Below are 7,833 nucleotides of genomic sequence, written 5' to 3' on the forward strand. Positions count from 1 at the left end.
TCCATGCCTAGAGGCCCCAAAAGGCCATTGCACGAAGCTGTGGAAATGAATCCTGGATTACATTGGAGACCTCAAGATGTTCAGGGATGCCAGAACCATGAGACTTCTCTGACAGGGAGAGGTACACAGGGAGTAGAAGCCACTTGAGGGAGGGGTGGATTTTGCAGGCAGCAAAGCTGGAAGAGAGAATTTACCTTTGACATCAGAGATGGGTTGGACTTTGTCCTGCTAGGTTTTGATCCAGTATTTCCTCACTATATCCCTAGTCTTTCCTTTCGGAATAGAACTGTGTATCCTAAGCCATTTAAGTTGGAAGTATGTAATTTACTTTTTTTTTTTTTTTTTTTTTTTTTTTTTAAGTTTTTCAAGACAGGGTTTCTCTGTGCTGTCTTAGCTGTCTTGGACTTGCTTTGTAGACCAGGCTGGCCTCCTCAAACTCACAGAGATCTGCCTGCCTCTGCCTCCCAAGTGCTGGGATTAAAGGTGTGTGCCACTACGACCGGTCTGTAATTTACTTTTTGAGTTTATAAGGAGTTATAACTAAGAAATTGCCTTGAGTCTCCAAATAGACTTTGAACTTTCAACTGTATTGTGGCTGAAGAAATACAGGGACTCTTAAGGTTGGACTAAACGCATTTTGCATTATAAAGTGGCTTGAGTGAGAAGAACCCCATTGCCCCATATGTTGGAATGCTTTGTCACTAGGGAGTAAACTGGGAAAGATTAGATTAGATGGAGTAGCTTGATTAATATAGCTGTGGCCTTTTTAGAGGAGCTAAATCACTGGCAATGGGCTTTGAGGTTTCAAAAGACCTGCACCATTCCCAGTGTGCCCCCCCCCGCCCCGTCTCTTTGCGTCTCTGTCTCTGTCACTCTGTCTCTCTCTGTGTCTCTGTCTCTCTCTGTGTCTGTCTCTGTCTCTCAGTATCTGTCTCTCTCTCTGTCTCTTTCTCTCTCTACCTCCCTCCCTCCCTCCCTCCCTCTCTCCCTCCCTTCCTCCCTCCTAGCCAGGGCTAAAGATTTGAGCTCCTCTGCTCTATCATCATGAACTCTAACCCTCTGAAAGAGTAAACCTGCTGGGAGACCCTGCTGCTAAGGTTGCAGTCCGCCATTACCAGAAAGCACTGAGCTTGGTGGAAAATGGAGGATTCCCTTTGTTTGTGAGGCTTCCTCTTCTCTGCCTCAGGGAACCCAGATCCCCACAGCCTCTACCTGAAGAAGTCCTTAGCGCAATTACAGGTCCAGTTTCCTTTCTCCAGATAAGAACCCGTTCAGCAAGTATCTGAGATTCCTGGGATGCCTCTCCATGCTAATGAGGTGTCTCTGTACCTTAGCCCTTCAGCCAATGACTTTTGTCCACCCTGACTATCTCTCCTCTTTCCTCTAAATTCTATATAACCCTCATTCACTCTGAACAAAACTGATCTGCCTCCCCACAGCTGGTCCAGGAAGGTCATTTCCATTGGTGCTCACAGGGCCACCGAATCCCCAGTTATATACTCATATATAAACATGTACACACTTATACACACATACACATCTGTATATACACATATACACACATACACATCTGTATATACACACATACATATCTGTATATGCACACATACACATCTGTATATACACACATACACATCTGTATATACACACATACACATCTGTATATACACACATACACATCTGTATATACACACATACACATCTGTATATACACACATACACATCTGTATATACACACATACACATCTGTATATACACACATACACATCTGTATATACACACATACACATCTGTATATACACACATATACATCTGTATATACACACATACACATCTGTATATAAACACATACACATCTGTATATACACACATACACATCTGTATATACACACATACACATCTGTATATACACACATACACATCTGTATATACACACATACACATCTGTATATACACACATACACATCTGTATATACACATACCACATACCATCTAATCACATATATAAGTACCACACACACAATCAGATACACAAATACACACCATCCCCACTCACATACACAAACACACACACACACACACACCTGTTCACATACCTATACACACACACACACACAGAGTCATAAATCTGTCTTAATGCTACATACATTAATTTGAAATCTGCTTTTCTCATGCTATGGACCCTCTAGATCCTCCATTATGTGCCTGGTGCAGTGCTGCTGCCGCCATGACACTGTTTCACCCCAGGTTCAGGATCAGCCGAGCTGAGTGAGAGTTGGACTCAAATCTTGGGAACAAAACTTGAAGGCCACTTATGCTGAAAACACTGGCTTTTTATTTAATGGACCTGCAGGTGTCCCTGAGTGATTTTTTAAAATGTAAACCAACTTGTCAGTGCTACCCCTAGCTCATGAACTGTCTTGGAGTGCCACGCCATAAAGATTGCTCACACAGCACAGAGCACTAGACCACAGTGCTGGGTTTTTGTTTCTGGTGAGGCTGAGGCTCAAAGCCTGACCTTGCGCATGCTGAGCAAGCCTTCTCCCTCTGAGGTGTATCCCCAGCCCTCACGGCTGATCTCCAACTCCTAATTCTCCTCCCTCTGCTTCCCAACTGCAGGGATTAGAGGCAGGAACCATCCCTTCTGGCCACCCGGGCTCTTCGTCCCATAAACATCCCTAAATCCTATTCTCTGTCAGGAAGATTTGAAACAAGAGTTTTCACTTTTATTCTTGGCTGCCTTGGAAGCAAAATGCTTTTTAAAAACCCTTGGAAAAAAGAGTATAAATGCAATAAGATTTATTAGTCCCAGCATTATAGAAGCAGTGGCAAGATTGGGTCTCAAGAAACCAAAAATAGCAAAATAAATAAACAACAAAATAAATAAATGGTAGCCGGGTGTGGTGGCACACGCCTTTAATCCCAGCACTCGGGAGGCAGAGGCAGGCAGATCGCTGTGAGTTCGAGGTCAGCCTGGACTACAGAGTGAGTCCAGGACAGCCAAGGCTAACATAGAGAGACCCTGTCTCGAAAAGCCAAAAAATAAATAAATAAATGGTAAACATTTTAAAACAACTTAATAGCAATGCCATAATGCCATGTTCTAGTAGAGATAGAGAGATGAATACTTTTTTTTTTTTTTTTTTTTTTTTGGTTTTTCGAGACAGGGTTTCTCTGTGTAGCCTTGACTGTTCTGTGTTCTGGATTCGCTTTGCATACCAGGCTGGCCTTGAACTCACAGCGATCCACCTGCCTCTGCCTCCTGAGTGCTGGGATTAAAAGCGTGCACCACCATGCCCGGCCACAGTTTCTCATTTACCAAGTGCTTACTTCATTGACACCATAGTAGATGCCCTGCGTTTAAATTTTTGAAGTCACAGATAATTCCTTAAGTTAATTTTTAAAAATTAGACTTATAAAAATAAGTACTTTTAATGTATGCAGAAAGATCAAAAGTATTCACGGGCTCACCAATAGAGAAGCTCAGCGGCTTAGCACTTAGCTCTCACAGTGTATCTGGGCGTGGTTCCTGGCATCCACATAGTGATTCACAACCATTCATCACTCCAGTTCGAGGGGATCTGATGCCCCCTTCGGACCTCCATGGGCACCAGGCAAGCACATGGTACACATTACACACACACACACACACACACACACACACACACACACACACACAGAGGCCAACACTTGTACTAATAAGTAAATTCTTTAACATATAATTTATTTTTTCAAGACAAAGTCTCCCCATATAGTCCTAGCTGGCCTAGGACTCTCTATGTAGGCCAGACTGGATAGCAACTCACAGACATCTACTGGCTTCTACCACCCAGATACTGGGATTAAAGGTGTGCACCAACAGTCTCATCAAAATTTAAAAGAAAAAGAAAATTAAAGTTCTTTTTTTTTTTTCTGTATCCTCAGCAGCTGGGAATTATATTTCCTAACTTAAAAAGTGTAATTATGTATTTATATGTGTGTATATGCACACATTCATGCCCACATATTTCTTACCTGCTTCTGCTAACTTGTATATAAAAGAATCCTCTTTTATTTGCACAGTTGATGAAGTTGAGCTTCTTCATGTTGGCCATTAGTAATTATTTTTGATAGTCTTGCTCACATTTCTGTAATTATAATGGAATTGTACATTTTCTTCTTTATTTCTTTTTATTCTTTGAAGGTTTATTTATTTTATGTATATGAGTACTCACTATCCATGTACACCTACATACCAGAAAAGAACATCAGATCACATCATAGATGGTTGTGAGCCACCATGTGGTTGCTGGGAACTGAACTCAGGACCTCTGGAAGAGCAGTCAGTGCTTTTAACCACTGAGCTATTTCTCCAGCCCTGAAAAACTTATTTTTATTCATAAAAAATTTTAAGTTAGTGTGTGTGTGTGTGTGTGTGTGTGTGTGTGTGTGTGTGTGTGTGTGTAAATTGTGTAGAAGTTTTAGGAAGAGTTTTCCAGCAAGTTCTTTTTTTGTGCCTTTCCATGGGTTTCTGCATTCAATCAATTGTTTGTTTGTTTGTTTGTTTGTTTTTCAAGACAAGGTTTTTCTGTGTAACCCTGGCTGTCCTGGACTTGCTTTGTAGATCAGGCTGGACTTGAACTCACAGCAATCCACCTGCCTCTGCCTCCTGAGTGCTGGAATTACAGGTGTATGCCACCCCCCTACTCCCACTCTCCCCCAATCAATTTTTAAATGTAAAGGCTAGAAAGATGGCTCAGTGGTTCTGTGAACTTGCTGCTCCTGCAGAGGGCTTAGGTTATATTCCCAGCACCAACATGTGGCCCATAGCTGTCAGTAACTATAGTATTTGAACTCCCATCAGAGGGAAAAATGATCTGGAACTCTAGTTCGTCACTCCATCCAGTTTTACCATCATTAAAATTGGAACATGCAAGGCGTCGTGGCGCATACCTTTAATCCCAGCACTTGGGAGGTAGAGGCAGGTGAAGCTCTGTGAGTTTGAGGCCAGCCTGGTCCACAAAGCAAGTCCAGGATAGCCAAGGCTACACAGAGAAACCCTGACTCAAAAAACAGAACAAAACAAAACAAAACAAATTTAAATTTATTCTTTAACGATTTCATATGTGTATGCAATGTACTTGATCATATCTACCCCCTTTTGTTTATTTTTTTAACTTATTTATTTATGTGTGCATTCAGGTGGCATATACATATGAGTGCTATTTGCCAGAGGAAGCCAAAAGAGGGAGGTGGACACCCTGTAGTTAAGCTAAGAAGCAGTTGTGAGCCATCTGATCAAGACATTGTCATAGGTGCTGAGAACCAAATGCTGACCTGTAAAACAATCTTCTTCACTGCTGAGCCAATTCTCCAACCCTTACAGCTACCTCTTAATCACTTATTTTCAATTATTTTCCTTACTTTATCATTTTTTCTTCCTTCCTTCCTTCCTTCCTTTCTCTCTTCTTTCTTTCTATCAAATAGGGTTTCACAAAAAAAAAAAAAATAGGGTTTCACTGTCCTGGACTCACTTTGTAGACCAGGCTGGCTTTGAACTCACAGAGATAGGCCTGCCTCTGCCTCCTGAGTGCTGGGATTAAAAGTGTGCACTATCACGCCCGACTTTTTTTTGTTTGCTTGCTTGTTTGTTTGTTTTTGTTTGTTTTTAAGACAGAGTTTCTCTGTGTAGACTTGAAACTCACTCTATAAATCACTAAGTGGGTCTGTGGTCTCAAGGACAGCCCCCCAGACAAAAGAGAGAAAGAGAGAGAGAGAGAGAGAGAGAGAGAGAGAGAGAGAGAGAGAGAGAGAGAGAAGATAAGAAAAGCAGATAACAGAGTCCATGTCAGAGAGAGCTCCCATTCCCCTTACTAGGAGACCCATATGAGGACCAAGCTGCTCATCAGCTACGTTTGCATAGGACGCCTAGGAATAGTCCGTGCATGGTCCTTGAGATAACCTTTTTTTCTTAAGCCATGTTGAATTATAAAATGACTCATTATCTTAAAATTATTTCAATGTAACAATATATATAACTTTATTGTTGTGTGACTGAAACTGGTCAGACCTGGGATTTCATGAATAGTGTTGTTTATTATGAATCTTTCCCCCCTCCAGTGTACTTCCACTGAGACACAGCCCCTAGCATATGAACTCAATTTTTTTTTTTAAGTTGATTACAATTTTTTTTTCTAGACAGGCTTTTCTCTGTGTAACAGCCTTGGCTTTCCTGGACTCATTTTGTAGACCAGGCTGGCCTGGAATTCACAGAGATCTGTCTGCTTCTGCCTCCCAAGCGCTGGCATTATAGGCATGCGCCACCACGCCCAGCTTAAATATTTTCAAGTATTATTTTTTAAAATAGACAAAAGATCTTGAAGGTGGTATGAGAAGCATGCTAAACACTGCCGAGGACATTCTAGTCCAGCTTGTTTGTGACCAGGTAGTTCGTGGCTCTGATTAAGTCACTTCCCCTTGCTAGACTTCAGTGAGCAAAAACGTGGAAATGCTGTCTTTCTGTGAGAAAGCACACCTCTACAAAATGGCCGTTTTCCCCAGTTGAGTCTTTTCTTCAGAATTTTGGTTAACCCAACAATAACTGATATAAAATTTCTCTCTAGCCTTAATCTATCTTCGCTTTGAAAGATGAGGATTGCACTCAGCACCTCGTGCATGCTAGGCAGCGGCTCTCCCACAGAGCAGCACCTCTTGGCTCTGATGTCTTTTCAGGCAGAGCTAAGTCAGAATTTCACATTGTCGATGAAAGTGAAATGCAGTCTCTAAACTGAGCCCCCACGAAGTTTATTTTAACGAAATATTATTCCCAAATAACTTCACTGCAGAAGCAGAGAAGCTTAAACCGATCAGATCCTCTTCACTGGTCGAATGCCTATGTCACTTTTGTGTTAAGTTAAAAAAGAAAAGATTAAAATGCCTATAATCAAGAAATGTAATTGTGCAGTCAGTTCAGGAAGTACATCATATATCAACATTTTTGACTCATCTTCTCTCATTTATCATTGTATCTTAGCACTCAGCTTACATCATGACACATTGTAGACACTAAACAAATACTCAGTGGTTGAGTGACAGTGCCGGTGTTTTATATTATAGTAACTAGTTTGATGGGAATGCAAATTTCACTTCTACCTATGTGAGAAAGACTTCCTTGTGCACTTGAGAATACCACTGTTGAAACATTTCCTTGGGTATCTCAAGGTATATATACAAAGATTCATGTTGAGTAACTTTAATATAAGTTATTACAATTTTTCTTCCACTGAGAGCTGTTCCGACTAAGGGATCTTGTACGTTCGTTTTCTTTAAGTCTCTAGATATGGACACCATATAACCAGGTACACGTTTGAATCTGGCCTACATGCACATACGTTTTTCTATTATAACAGAAAGAAAGTTGTGCTAGTGACTTCATTGTCCCAATATTTTAAAGATTCATGATTAGCAGGGCAGTGGTGGTGCATGCCTTTAATCGCAGCCCTTGGGAGGAAGAGGTAGTACAATCTCTGTGAATTTGAGGACAGCTTAGTCTACAGATCAAGTTCCAGGACATCCAATGCTACATAGAAAAATCCTGTCTCAGAAACAAAACAAAACAAAACCAAGTGCCATGCATGGTGTGGACCTACACCCTCTGCTCAGATGCACTAGATAGGCAGCACAGTCTTCTTGTGGGTCCCATAATATGGGGAGTAGAGACTACTTATGACATGGACTCTGGCCCCCACATGTTGATCATTTCCCCCCCGGCAGGGCAGCCTTGCCAGGCCACAGAGGAAGAGGACACAGCCAGTCCAGATGAGACTTGATAGGCTGAGGTCAGATGTTAGGGGA

The sequence above is a fragment of the Acomys russatus genome, chromosome 2, assembly GCF_903995435.1.
Source record: "Acomys russatus chromosome 2, mAcoRus1.1, whole genome shotgun sequence".
Classification (NCBI taxonomy): Eukaryota; Metazoa; Chordata; class Mammalia; order Rodentia; family Muridae; genus Acomys; species Acomys russatus.